Source organism: Euprymna scolopes, chromosome 43 (assembly GCF_053919585.1).
Source record: "Euprymna scolopes isolate OS-2025 chromosome 43, ASM5391958v1, whole genome shotgun sequence".
Lineage (NCBI taxonomy): Eukaryota > Metazoa > Mollusca > Cephalopoda > Sepiida > Sepiolidae > Euprymna > Euprymna scolopes.
Window position 1 is genome coordinate 30,221,533 of NC_136524.1, and position 16,011 is coordinate 30,237,543.

Genomic DNA, 16,011 nt, shown 5'->3' on the forward strand with positions numbered 1-16,011 from the left:
AAATTTCTTTTTTAGTATTAGAAAAAAAAAATACTACTTTATGAAATATTTATTAATTTCTTTCATTTTTTTTTTTTTTAAATAGAATAACTTTTTTTTCTGACACTGTTTGCTGCAGAAATCACTTGTTCTTCTGATTCACCAGACCAAACTGTTCTTTTTTTTTTTTTTTAAACCTTAATCCTAAACCAACCCTAATTTAATCCTAACATAATCCTAAACAAACTATAGCCAGTTCAAACACTATGCCAGTACACTTTATTCTATCCATTGTTATTAAATGCAAGAGAAGTACCTTGGTAAGAAAAAGCAACTATATTTTGCTTTTGTGATTCCAGAGAAAGCTTTTTAATATAAAGCCAAAACGATGTCGCTTTAGCTTTGCATAAATTTGAAGGCTGCAGGTGAAATGGGCATTGGGATGACCATAGACTGGACAAATCAGATCATAATAGAAGCGCAAAGATTGGGAGACTTGTGAATTGTTGCGGGAGTAAATGGGAAAGCTTTTGATAGAGGTCATTACGGAGGTTAAGATTAATGGAGCAGTTCCTGAAAATAATTGAAAGAATATTTGAGGAGCAAACAAAAAGTTAGATAAACATCCATGAAATGCAGTTTTTTTTTTTTTTTTTTTTTTTTTTTTTTTTTACTCATGTTCACCCCTTACAAAGCATATCGTCACGTGGGCGTAAGGGGCTACTATTTGCAGCCATATCTAGGAAAGATTAACAAGATATTTGTTTATGTTACATTTAAACTTCTGCATATCAGTACAGCAAGGGAAGCAGGCAGCAGAAAGGAAATTCCAAAGTCTAGCTGTTCGAGGGAAGAAACTATTAAAATAGAAAACCTTCTGGCATTTAGGGACAACAACAGTGAAGGGGGTGAGATCTTATTGCTAAGCGGGTTTGTCGGGGATACGTACGTCGAAGGGGTATAAGTTAAACAAGTTAATCAGAACACATTCCATTAAAATATTTGTAAAACAGGCAGAGTGATGCGACATTGTGGTGATGAGACAGGGGCTGGAGCTTAGTTGATAAAGTGATATACAGTGATGCCATATCTATCTTTCAACAAATGCAAGAGAATTACTTTGGTAATAAGACAAACCTGTATTTTGCCTTTGTGGATCTGCTGATAACTTTTGGCAGAGTACCAAGAAATCTTGTCCACTAGGCTTTGCTTGAACTAGGGGCAAGCATGTGACTGGTAAAGGTTTTTCAAGTAGCAAAAATGTTTAAAATCGTGTTAAGAGTACCTATTTACTATGCCTCCCCACGGGACAGAGTTAGACACCAGGGTCGTTTTTTAACGTGGAGAAAAGGTACAAAAATAAAAATTGTCTCAGTCGTGAAGGATTTCTCCTCCACCGAAAGAGAACAAGAAATAGAAGTGCAGCATCTGAAGAACAGATACTACACTTTGATCTTGTCCCGAGATCGTGTTAAGAGTAAACATCACATTTAGTTACAGTGTTAATGTTAAAACCGGAGTACGTCAAGGTTTTGTACCGAGTCCGCTACTTTTCATTTTGTCTCTTAGGACTATTGTCCAGGGAGTTTTGTATCCCTTGTCTGGAAAAGATGCTTTGTTTTAATGATTTAGTACTTGCCCGTAAAACAATGGAAGTTTCCCATGTTAAGTTTGTAGAAAGTGCAATTCAATCTTTTTTTGTTTTTGTACTTTTAAGCATTGGGTACACAAGGACTGCAGTTGAATTACAGGAAGGTTGAGAGATAAAGAACCAGTTTGTCGGCAAGAAGTGATCGATGTCAGATGCTTTCTTTTGTGCCCTTGAAACAATGGAAGGTCTACTTGTTAAGTTAAACATGTAGTAGAATGCTAAAAGGTCGGAGAGTGAATGTTACCAAGACCAAAGTGATGTGGAGTGATTGTATTGTTGGAAAGTTCCTCAAAACAGGAAAGTTCCTCAAAACAGGAAAGTTCCCCTGCTTAATTTGTAGGAAAGAAACTGGGTGCAATTCATTTTTTGTAGTACTTTTACGCATTAGGCACACAAGTATTGCTGAAGTGCCGGACTTTGGGTGCCTGGGAAGTACACTGACTATCAGTGGCCATGTGGACTGAGAGATAGGCTGCCGTGTTCAGAGTGTATGTGCTTCATTTGGAAAACTAAAAAAAAAACGATTATGGTCAAGGAACGGCATTGGACTAAAGGCAAAATGCAGTGTTTATAAAGCAGTGGTGTTGCCTGCTCTGCTGTATTCGGCAGAGACCTGTACACTGTACAGGGACCGTATAAAAAGGTTGGAAGCAATACAACAGCACCACCTAAGAAAAATTATGAAAATTAATTGGAACTATTTTATACCAAATGTTGAAATACTCAACAGAGCCAAGATGGGCAACATAGAAGCCGTACTCGCCACAACCACAACATGGCTGCAATGGACTGGACATGTGGCCAGAATGAAAAACAATCACATACCAAAAATCGTATTGTATGGAGAATTGGAAAATGGGTCCAGAAAGATTCGTGGGCAGAAACTCCGCTACAAGGATGTGATAAAGCGCCACCTAAAGGCAATGAATATCAACACGAAAAATTGGGAAGAGCTAGCAGCAGACTGAGGTTGCTGGTGTAGTGACCATCACGGGGCAGAAACAGAGGTAAAGGTGGAGGCCAGGTCTGAACAAAAGCATTACCAATGGTGGCTGCCCATGCACTACTTGTGGGGAAACTTTCCACACTGAGCATGAAATGCTACAACGCTGTAAGATAAAGCACCGAGACTCTGACTAGTCATCTTCAGCTATGAAGGACTGCAGCAGCAGCAGCAGCAGCATCTTCATCATCATCATCATCATCATCATGACTACTGAATTACAGATAGGTTAGAAGATGAAGAATCAGCGCAAGAAATTTAAAACAGTGAAGAATGAAAACTCAGATGTAAACAAGGTATGTCTGGATCGCGTAGCTATTAAGGCTGTTGAGAAGTTTTGTTACCTCGGTGATACCACTGGACCACAGAGTGGAGCAGGTGCTACTCTGATTGCAAGAGTTAAGAGAAAGTCCATGCTATTACTGATCAGCAGAGTCTTACACTACTACTGCTGCTGCTGGTCAAGGGAAGAGTTTATCAGGTGCATGCATGTAGTGTGATGTACAGGAATGAAACCTGACCAGTGACGGTTGAGGATATGTGTTGCTTGGAGAGAAATGATATGAGAATGATACAATGTATGTGTAATTTGGGTCTTGAAAACGGGCTGGTATCTAATCACCTCACAGGAAGAATGAATAAGGAAACGTGGGTAGAACAGTAGACTTTATTGGTATGGTCACGTTGAAAGAATGAATGAGAGTTTTTGAGTTAGTAGATGTAGAACAGTTGCGGTAGTAGGTTCCGTTCACAGGGGGAAGACATGAAAGAAATTCGTACAAATAGGCTTAAGAGTAGATGGATAAATGAATACCTGGCCAGAGATAGGTTAGTTTGGAAGCAAACAGCACAATCATGTTGATGCACTAATTCTCATCAGACCACTAATGTTAAGCAACACTGACTACCTTCTAAAAAAAAAATAATGATTGTTTGAATTCTTACTCAGCAGCCCATTTATGATTGCAGTATTCTATCCATTATATCAACGGTAATACTTAACTACTGACATTTTCTTTTTGATCTCCTCATATAAAGTCGAATCTCTCTAAAAAAAAACAAAAACGTTTCTTTCAGTTAAATAGCTTTTTTTAATACGGGTTGCATCTTCAGCTCTGTTTTAGTATGGTTTTCATTATAGTATATTGTTAATTTATAATGTTAATATATAATGTTGAACATTAAAATAGGCACCAAATTCAGAATACTCCGAGCGGATGTATGGTGTGTTCATTTATACGGTTGTGGGTGCTGGGCAATCACCAACAGCACGAAGAAGAGACTAGAGGCAACTGAAACTTGGTTCCTGAGGAGAATTTTGAAGAGATCCTGGACAGAAAGGAAAACAAACCAGGAGGCATTAGAAATGGTAAACACAGAAAGTTCTCTAATAAGAATAGTATGAAAAAGACAAATGAGATTCATGGACCATGTCTACAGAAAAAAAAAAAAACAGAATAGAACAGATTAGCTTGATGGGAAAGATCGTGGGTAAAGAAGCAGATGATAAAAGTGAGAAACATACGTTGAATACCTGGGCAACATCAAAAAATGGTGAGCGATAATGAATTCATGATTGCCTAGGGAGGCATAGATAAATGGAAAGCCATAGCCGTCAATGCCTGTACTAGTCAGAATACCACTTGATCTTCTTCCTCTTCTTCTTTTTCTTCTTCTTCTTTTTGATGATGATGAGTAGTAGAAGAAGAAGTAGTTTTAAAAAGAATAGAATTTTATTAATAACCGTTGTTTTGAATTTTGATATTTAGTTTCATTTTATGTATAAATACATAATAAGGCACGTTTTCTCTCTAAGAAGATATACTATGACCACTACTAATAAAGAAATGGGAGCATATTTAGTAGTATACTGTTATTGCTGATTTATCAACAGTCATATTTGTAGCGTTTTGATTGTCTAATGTAAAATTGTTTGCCAAACAGTTATTATTTTTGAATTAACGACTTTCTTAAACTGAACTAAAACTAGACTTTTGTTTTATTTTTTAGAATCTTGATTGCCAATAACTCCAAAATATAAAATTGATAAAAGTGATGATTTGCAAAAATTTTTCTTTTTGTATTTTTCTTCAAAAGTAAAGTTAAAAGTTTCAATATTTTCTAAGTTCAGAAGTTATTTTGAAAATACATATTTCTTATAATTACTGAATTTCTTAAAATTAAACGTTAACTAACGGAACCTGTAGAAATTCTACAGGGTTCTCATTCATATGTAACATATTAATGTTACCATTCTGTAGCTGTTCAGTGTAAATGGAGACACTCTAATATTGTTGCCTTTTTTGTTAAAACGGCAAAAGTATTTATCTAAGCTAGCAGAGACGCCTATCATAGCCTGGTCGTAAATAATATATTTTAATTCTTGCAGATTTTGTATATATTATTATAGAATTCATGTTCTATCGATTTTTATATATTATAAAGTTGTGATTTAAAAAAAAAAAAAAAATTGTATCCTTGGGTGGTGGGGTTTGAAACCAAAATAAAACTTAACTTGAGTTCCTTCAGCCATAATCGAAACCGAAACTTATGAAGAATTCTTGATAAAATTATTTATTAAAAAAAAAAATGACTGGAGTACCATAAGTTATAATCGAAACTGAAACCAAAACTTATGGAGAATTCTTGAGAAAATTATTTATAAACAAAAAATAGATGACAAGTGCCATCAGCTATAATTGAAACCGAAACAAAGATGTATGAAGAATTCTTGTTAAAATTATTTATGACAAGAAATGGAAGTACATAACAATTAAACGACCTGGATGTAAGTGTTACACAGAAAATAACACACGCTATCGTATTAATATATAGATAGCTAGTTTTCTTCTTTTTTTTTGTACTGTTAGATACAGCAAACTAGAGAAAATTAGTGTTCAAAGTAAAGTAACTCTTTGCCCTTTGTTATTTCCATTGATAAAAAATCTGCCATTACATTTATCAGATGAGAATTAGAAAAACATTTTCAATGACTGTTCGTTTAGTGACTACAATTAAAGTTGTCTACTTTTTCTGTTGTAATTTTGCAATAAATAATTTTTAATACTAATCTATATATTATTACTAATCTACATAATAGTAATACTAATCTACATAGAATCGTTTTCATCCAATTTATTTTTTCATATTTATGTCTTACCATTCATAAAATATCAATTTATTTTATATAGGATCATGAACAACAGTAAATTAACAGAATAGAAAATTAGCAGAATGACAAATAACAAACACAAATCTTTGTTTTTTTAACGAATCCAAACAAATTTAATGTATTCTGATGAATTTATTACAATTAAACTTGAATTCAATTACATAACTACAAAAATAGATCTTTCTTTTTTTTTTTTTTTTTTTCCTAGAATCACGATTACCAGTAGTATCTTGATTAACAGAATAGAAGATTGACAGAATGACAATAAATGAACAGAATTTGGGATTTATTTATCCAAACATAAACAACTTCGATGTATTCTAAGTCCATTTAAAGGTAAGAATTTAGAAAGTTACTTTCTTTTTATGAATTTCTTAAAATAACTTATTTCTTAACATTGATGATTTCCTAAATATTAAACTTCATTGAAGTAATTACAAAAATAGTTTTATTCTTAACTCGTAGAATCTGGATTTGGCCCGCAATAAATTGACCTTGTATCTAACTTTGGTATAGTGGATAGGCAAGTGTAAATAGGGACGGACTATTAGTAGTAGTTTTTTCTGCAATTCTTGGCCTTTGTGTTACAATCATGGTGTAGTATCTGTTTAATCCTCACTTGGAGAAGAAGATATTCTTTTCGATTGAGGCAATTCTATTATTTATATTATTTGGATTCTTTAGACTACTGTTCTCATTTTGAGTGACATTTTCACAACATTTTCGTCGATGTAACCTCCGACCTTCTTCATCTTACCTGAGTAATTTTCGAAGCTCGACCTTTCAGATAACAAATATCCAAAAAATTGGCCAAAAACCTTAATTCTTTCACCCTCAACTGGACATTTTTCTACAGGGAGGGGTCGCTTTTTTCATCGATAATTTCGAAAGTTATCCCCTCTTTTGATTGACTAGCCTTAATTTAAACCTTCACCTCTTCCGGTTTGGTGATGGGCGCAACGGCAAAGACATCACGTTTTTTTTTTCACATTCTTTTCCGCTTCCGCTGTACGGGTTTGAGCCTGCCTGCCTACTACCACTTTTTTTTTTTTTGCTCAACACACACCTCCAAACACCCCGGGCAACGCTGGGCACCTAGACTAGTTTATAATATAAAAGCGAAAATGTGTGTGAGTTTTTTTGTGTCTGCAAGTTTTTTGTATATTTGGCAAAGGCTTTTGGAGAAGGGGGTGGGAGTCGGGGGTGGGGGTCACTAATTCTTACAACTTTTTATATACATTCTAGATTATAATGTCTCTGATTTATGAAACGAGGTCAATTATATATCTTTTACTTGAGCGACTTTTATGTTACAAAATTCGTGCTGTGATTTCATTTCTCTATGGCATGATGTTTGACCTAGAAAACCACACGTTGACGTTCGTTTGACCACCTGCTTTTTAAAACGTTTAATTTCAACCATTCTCATTTCTCTGCCCGCTTAGCGTCGCGGTAACATATCACAATTTTTTTAAATTTTAACCTTAGCCTCAAGGCTTTATGTTCAAGCCTACCTCCCTACCGAAATTTTTTTTTTACACCTACAAACATCCGAGCAATGGCAGACACCCCTGCTAGTCTATAAATATAAAAGCGAAAATGTATGTATGTATGTATGTTCGCTTTTCCTCGATATCCACGAAAGGCTTCTTTCAAACAAGCGCTTGCTCGCTTCACAACTTTTTAAAACTTTTTATATCATCTATAAATAGTAATATCTACGAATTATCCACGGAGCTCGCCTCTCTATTTAATTTTATTGACTTTAAAACGTTAATTATTCCACATTTCCCGCATCGGCACGCATTACATTCGCTTTTCGGTATAAAAAAAAGCGAACCTCGACTCTAATCACAGGCCGAAAGCCAGTTTGTTCAATGTTGATTTCGTCATATCAGACTGTAGCTTTCATTTCGAGACGAGGGAGTGGGTTTTTAAAAACAAACAAACCCATTTATTCAAAACTGTCCTGCACAAAATAACTGCTGAATACCTATCACTGTCACGTCAATCAAAAACGCGCACCTGTTTTTTTTTAGTCATTTTCAATGTTATCTATTATATAAAGGGCAGTTGTCTGTGTGTGTGTGTGTGTATGTTTGTATGTCAAGCAAAAAGTAAGAAAAAAAACAAAGAACAAAAACCCACAAAGTTAGGTCTTGATCAGCATTGCCCCGGATAATTAATATCTAAAATTTAAAAATACTTACTTCGACCCATAGTTGGGACCCTAACAGGTACTACCACTCCGGGTCAGATTGGACCTGGGAGCAATGACAATTAAAGGGTAGCTCCACACTCCTCAAAGTCCGCAAGCTGGGACCTCACCACTGGAAAGAGTTTAAGGTCTCATATCCAGACCTTTATGTTGTACCCTATTAAAAGCCTTGGATATGTAAAGGACTAATGCTTTTGAAATGAATTCATAAAAAAAGCTGACCCTTTCAGTGGAGCATCCGCAAAGTCTCTCACCTGGGTCACCTGTTGGCAGCGCGTGGCGATCGTGATGTCTTAAGACAGGATCCTGGTCGTTGAGTTCAGGGTTTAGCACCCACCACTTCCCAACATAACACTTTGGTTCTTACCTGGGCTAGATGGTTAGGGTTAGGGTAGATGGGTTATCAGAGAGGTCTGATCCAATCAATCAGCTGATCATGTCAGCCCATTTTCAGATCTACACTTCCAATTCAGAATGCCAAAAATGTAATCTCCTCATAAGAAAGCTAGTAAATATGAATTCAAATGAACTCCTAACCTGCATAAAAGAACTACAGACATCCACGCAACAATTTAAACAATTTTCAATCCAAAACCCTCCCTTCATAACAAAAGATACTCAATAATAATGATTAACTCTATCACAAGGCTCTCGGGTAAAAAAAAAAAAAACTACCACAAAATACCAGAGCCCTTCCAAAATCAAGATCACCAAAATCTCAAAAATCAACCTTGCTGTACAGAAACTACACAAACATACAACGTATAAACAGCCCTCACACAAATCTAAATGTCATGAAAAGCCGCGTCAACGATCCCAATCCAGACACAAGCAAGAAACAAAAACTATGAATGAAATGCCCGAGTTATGCAACTGATATAGCACAATAGAAAAAATGGAATCAGAAGGAAACCACCAAATTATCAAAAACAAATATCATAGAACAGAGGACACTAAAAAACACAAGACCTGACACTAAATTATCGGTCAAATAGAAACACAAAAAAAAAAACATTGATGTAATGCAATGGAGTTGTCTAATGAAGTATTTATTTTCAGATTATACAAATCATGTATATGTACCGACCCTATTTGGCATAGAATTACCCACTGCGGTTGATTTGCTGTAAAACCAAACTCCCCTTACTCCTGCTCCTGCTCTTCTTCCTCCTCTTCCTACCACAACTGCAAATAACTTATCCTACATGTGCCAAATACATAAAACTGAATTTCCATGAACAGAGTTTTTTTTTTTTCTCCCTCTGTGTAACACATTATCATTGGACTGATTCTCTGTGCACTACAGTATGGTTATCTTCAAATCTAATGTCAACAAATACTTGTCGTAATCTGTTTTCATTATTTTTAACTGTATCATAACACTCTTCCATTATTCATCTAAAAATCTATCAATATCACTAACTCTTATCTTCAAGTGGCTTTCGCCTTATCAGCCAGATGGATTTTCTGCCTGATCTGAAAATCCTAAGCTTAAACGGACACTTTACTTCCCCTTATACATAAATCTGGTACAGCCTATTCTTATGTATGCCATCCAGGCAACAAATCCCTATCCATAAAAAGATATCGTACACCTGGAATGAGTTCAATGTTTAGCAAAAGAAGATGGTGACAGGATACTCTATGTTTACCTACAAATAACGGCTTCCAACAGTAGATCCATCCTTACTTATGCAGCAAAGGATGCAAGGAGACTTAATTCTGAAATGCATCGTCATCAACAGGAATATAAATCTAACTTTTGAGAAGATCTTCATCTCATCATCTACTCACGATCTCTGTAGTCACAAACAGTTCCGAGGGTAAAAGTAAAATCATTAAGAATGCATTCATATTTTCTTTTATGCTTGCCTTAATATTTCAGCAAATGACGTGAGGAGACATAATTCTGGCACGCATCATCATCATCAACAGGAATTACATTTCTGAATTTTTTGAGATGATGATTGGTTATTCGTATTATTTGGATTCTTCGAATTACTGTTCTCATCTTGAGATTTTCACAACGTTTTGGTTGATGTAACCTCTGACCTTCTTCAATTGTATCTTGTTGAACTCTGTAATGTTTCTGTCGAACTCGGCCCTGTCGGTGGGGCATTAGAATACGCCGACTGCCCCCCTGTAGAGGGTAAAAGTCCCTCAATGGGGGTCCTGGATATAACCTTAAACTATATCTGATGGTGAGGGCCCCAGCTTGCAGGCTCTGGGGAGTGTGGAGCCACCCTTTAATTGCCATTGCTCCCAGGTCCACTCTGACCCGGAGTGGTAGTACCTGTTAGGGTCCCAACAATGGGTTAAATAGAAACTGACTTGCAAAAAACAAATATATTCTATTAAAAAGTTTTCAAAATCACCGGATTCGGCATTAAATAACCTGAAAAGGGTTGATATGCCGTAAAACAAAAACAACCAATCAACCAAATCTGTCGAACTCGGGATCTTCGACAGAATTTCGAACGGAGCCCTTTTATTTACTTCACAATTGCAAATTATTTAGCCATGACTGGATAGAGGTACTAACGAAACAAGAGCAATAATACCCCCGTGAAGAAAATAAAAGGTCCCAGATTTCCGAGTTAGACAGAAATATTCCAGAGTTCAACAAGATACACCTGAAGAAGGTCGACAGTTACATCAATCGAAACGTGAAAATAAAACTCGCGATGAGTACAGTAGTCCGAAGAATCCAAATAACACGATCTACACGAATGTATAATATTTCTACAAAGAAATCATTAAGCATGAATTCATATTTTCTTTTATGCTTGCCTTAATATTTATGCAAAGGATGCAAGGAAACCTAATTCTGGCATGCATCGTCATCAACAGGAATGTTTGATATTTCTACAAAGAAATCATGAGGCATGTATTTCTACTTGCGTTGTTTTATCAATAATGCATCCACTGACAATCCTTTTCCTCCTAACTGTTAACAAATTTCTGCAGAATATTCATTAGAAATGCATTCATATTTGCCTTAATATAGCCATAATTCATATTTGCCTTAATATAGCCATAATTCATATTTGCCTTAATATAGCAATAATTCATATTTGCCTTAATATAGCCATAATTCGTATTTGCCTTAATGTAGCCATAATTCGTATTTGCCTTAATATAGCCATATTTTGTATTTGCCTTAATATATATAGCCATAGTTTGTATTTGCCTTAATATAGCCATAATTCGTATTTGCCTTAATATAGCCATAATTCGTATTTGCCTTAATATAGCCATAGTTTGTATTTGCCTTAATATAGCCATAGTTTGTATTTGCCTTAATATAGTCATAGTTTGTATTTGCCTTAATATAGTCATGATTTGTATTTGCCTTAATATAGTCATGATTTGTATTTGCCTTAATATAGCCATAATTCGTATTTGCCTTAATATAGCCATGATGCTTATCTTAATAAACGCTGGCAATCCCTTTCTTCCTCATTTTCAATAAGTTTCTTAAGTAACCACATTAGAAAAGCAGTTTTAAATTTCCAAAAACCAATTCATTAAAACTAAATTCATATTGAGAAGCGAGTGGAACAGTCGCATTTGCGGGTGATTTTTCCAAGTGATGACTATAAATAATAAAACGATTATTTTTTTACGATTATTTTTTTCCCACGGGCAATCTTCCATAGCTGAGTGAAAAATATCTTTTCAACATTTATTTATGATTATTATTTTAAATAAAACAAAGTAAAATTATTTAAACACTAGCAGTTCAGCCAGCTATGCTTGGGCCCTATTTACGGTTTATAACTTTATGTGCATATATATATGCATATATATATTAAAATGTTTGACTCATGCCAGGTAACCTACATCTAAAATTTCAAGTGTTTAGACCCAAAATTGGCAGAGGAGTTTGGTAGAATCTGCAAATATCAACTCTTTCAATTTTGACCCCTTGGCAGCCAAATTCTCGCCCAAAAACTGATTAAAAGGCTTACTGCATGTTTGAATACCCTTTATGTAAAATTTCAAATGTTTAGACACAAAATTGGCTGAATAGTTTACTAGAGACCGCAAAGATTTAATCTTTTGAACTGTGACCCCTTGGCAGCCAAATTTTCGGCCAGAAACTGATTAAAAAGCTTGCCCTATATCCGAATACACTTTATGTAAAATTTAAAATGTTTAGACCAAAAATTGGCTGAGTAATTTGGTAAAGATCACAGAGATCAAAAACTTTGATCCTAATTTTGACCGCTTAACATTTATTGTTTGGCGCTCAAATCAAATTAAAAAATTTGATCCATATCCAAGTAACCTACATCTACAATTTCAAATGTTTAGATCCAAAATTAGTGGAGCAGTTTAGTAGAGTTTTCAAAAGTCAAATCATTGAACTTTGACCCCTTGACCGCTAAATTTCTGGCTGAAAAACGATTTAAAAGATTTTCCTAAATCTCAATACTCTTATGCCAAATCTCGAGTCTGTAGACTAAAAATTGACAGAGTAGTTTGATAGGGAATATACCCACACACAGACAGACAGGCAGACAATTTCACTTTTATAGATACAAACATTTATTTTAATAAAACAATATACTCTCTTTTTTTTAACGAAGGCTATTAAAAAAACACCTGCAAAATCGAAATGTTTATACCTTCAAATCTCAACATAAAAATTTGTGCATATATAGAATAATTCCACTTATTAAAAAAAAAATTAAAAACACAAAAATGTTTATGATTTAGGTACTCGTCATGGAACGAAGATGTCATATTTCAAAAATCATGTGGGTTTGGCTTGTAACTTTTCTATTTGGCTAGTGAAGGAAAACATTTAATTGTCAAAGGTCAACTAAAGATAAATTTGTCTGTACAACCCTGATTGACCTTGTCATATTGTGCTTGCCTTAACAGACAACTGTTGAAAACAATTTCTTCTTGTTCATCGTCGATAAATACGTGCAGTCACATTTGCCTTATTCTATCAAGATTTAAACAATGGTAATCTCTTTCTCCCTCGTCGTTAATGAATTTCTATGAAAAGTGCATTTAAGATTCATTCACATTTGCTTTATGCAATCTATAACGTTTTCATTACTATTTAAGAACTAACAGTCCCTACCTTCATACGGCATAATCACGTTGAGACACCGGTTCTCGTTAAACCACCGAAGTTAAACAACGTTGAGCCTGGTCAGTATCAGATGGGTGATCAATTTGGGAAATCCAGGCGCTGTGTGTAGGAGAACGTCGACACCTCCCTGCAAGAGTTGCTAAAACCTAACATCGTCATCTTCCCTAACGATGGCTATACATGTGACTCGGGACCGCTTTTGAATTTCATACTCCTATGAAACTCCCACCTTTGGAAGAAGCTGGTTAAACCTGTTAGGTTAGTGTCGTTTTCATCCATTCCAGTCACATCCTTTCTGTTTGTTCATAAATTTCTACAAGAAAATGATTCAGTAGAGACGCATACATATTTGCCTTATTGCATTTATATTTCTTGCCATAATATTTAAATAATGACAACTCTTTTCTTTTTGATCGTTAATACATTTCTACAAGGAAATAATTCTGTAGAAATGTGTACATATTTGCCTCATTATAGTCATAATTCTTGCTTTATTACTGAAATTATTTAAATGTTGACAATCCGTTTCTTCCAGTTTGTTAATAAGTTTCTACAAAAAAAAAAAAAAAAAAGAATCACTTGAATGCATACGTGATTGTCTCGTATTCATGATTCTTGCCTTAATATTTAAATATTGAGACCTCTTCTTTTTCTTGATCGTTGTTCTATCATGAAAACAAAACCATAACTATTTCAAACCATGCTCGCACATGCGTGCGTCCTCTTCTGGGCATTATATATATATATATATATATATATATATATATATATATATATATATATATATATATATATATATATATATATATATATATATATATATATATAGTACTGTTTTATAAGACATATAAGTAAATACATCCAAACAAAATATGAGTGATTTTCTAAAGAATAAGATCTTCAACGTTTGAAATGAACAAACTATGCAGTCTTAGGACTTAACGTATGTAAATTTGAGTTCTGCACCATGCAGAAAAAGAAACGACTAAGTCCATCATTTGCCCCCCCCCCCGCCGAATTTAGCCCCAAAAGTCTCCAAGGCCTTAACATATTTAAATTTGAGTTCAGCACCATGCAAAACTGCTAAATAGACATACACAGAAAATTTTGGACAAATATCGTAAAATAATCCCCAAAATGGAGTGTAGCCTTAAAAGAGCCCCTGAGGCACACTCAAGAGTTATCGCGAAGTATAGACAAAGAAAATTATACAGAAATCAGTTAGTTACAACTTTTCAGAAAGTTTTAGACAAATCCAAGGCATCAATTTTTTTTCATTAGCACAAAAGTGTCAATTTTAGCTATTTTAACCTGAAAGGCACCCCTAAGAGGGGTAACCGGAGCTTTCCCGGAAAATCTCTTCAGTTACCTTTTTACTCATATGTTTAATGTTTGTGCAAAATTTTAATAAAATTCCATGGCTTAGTTATTCAGAAAAATGCGAACAGATGAACAGACAAGAGTGAATTTACCGGTTAACCCTCCTTTTGTTGGGGGACCAAAAATTTACATACATAAATGTATACATATATATATATATATATATATACATATATATATAATATATATATATATATATACTAGCAAAGTACCCGTCATTGACTGGGTTCAAAAACAGCCTACAGAAAATGGACTCTGATTTATGAAAGTATGATGGGTTATAAAAAGGAAGGGTTGTAAAGAGATAGCTTCGAATTTGGGGGTATCAAAACCAACGCAAAATCTGATGAAAGTAAAAATAAAATAGATAAACCCCATAATTTATTATACCATACCTGTTCACACTGAAACACTTATCACAATATTCTGTGAATCTATATTAAAAAACCTTGTTAAACTTTGTGACATATTTTCATTCTATGGAGGTCAGGTGCGAACGAACACCCCATAATTTTATTATACTATATTTCTTCAAACTGAAACATAATTATCAAAGTATACTTATGCAGATAGATATTAAAAGTTTTTATTAAAGTTTGTGCCTATTTCCATTCTATGGAGGCCAGGCGCGAACGCAGACCCCACAATTTTATCATGCCATCCCTATTTAAGTTAAAACATACTTATCAAAGTATTATTATGTACATCTATATCGAAAATACTTGTAACGTTTTTTTTTTTAATTTTTAAATTTTTTATTTCCCTACTTGTGGACCAGGTGCGTACGCAGACACCACAATTTTAATGAATCATCATTATGCCAGATCAAACATACCCATTTCTGTGTCTCGATACATCTTCTATCATTATATGTGATCAGTTTTCTATAATAGTCAACCATATAGGAGCGTATTTGTGACCACACACACACACACACACACACACACACAGACGTTCAGCTTCATATTATATATATATATATATATATATATATATATATATATATATATATATACGTTTGTTTATTTTACAAAAATCATTGCTTTGTAATTTGACTTACAAACGTATAACATGTATTTCATTTTAAAAAGTTAAATAACGCTTATATCACGGTTAATACAACTATACGCATATATATATATATATATATATATATATATATATATATATATATATATATATATATATATATATATATATATATATCCAAACATATGTATGTCTGTTCCGGATTTTATCGTCTACCCTGTTGGATTTTTATCACATTCTTTTTCTTCCATTTCCTCCGTTTCTTGCTTTCTCAAACTCTTTGAATCCCTATAAACTGTCTCCAGCTGTTAAATAACTTTTTTGATGCAACTATAATTAACTTTATATTGTTTGTTTTCTGTGATGCATTGACCTGCAAAATTTATTGTATATTTTGAAAATCTGTTCCCACTGATGAGAAAAATTGCATTCTTTGAAACTCCATGGAATAAGGTTTTTCTTGTTTTAT

General features: G+C 34.1%; 1 protein-coding gene across 4 annotated transcripts in view; it reads left to right on the forward strand.

The window, feature by feature from the left end:
- LOC145268263 (uncharacterized) overlaps positions 1-16,011 on the forward strand; it is a 336,860-nt gene that overhangs the window by 221,765 nt on the left and 99,084 nt on the right. For 2 of the 4 annotated variants that reach the window (XM_080123619.1, XM_080123618.1), the window contains exon 4: positions 6,014-6,141. The exons of the other annotated variants lie outside the window; for them this stretch is intronic. The gene's annotated coding sequence lies outside the window, so the exon portion shown is untranslated. The remainder of the gene's footprint in view (positions 1-6,013; positions 6,142-16,011) is intronic. 4 annotated transcript variants of the gene reach the window in all.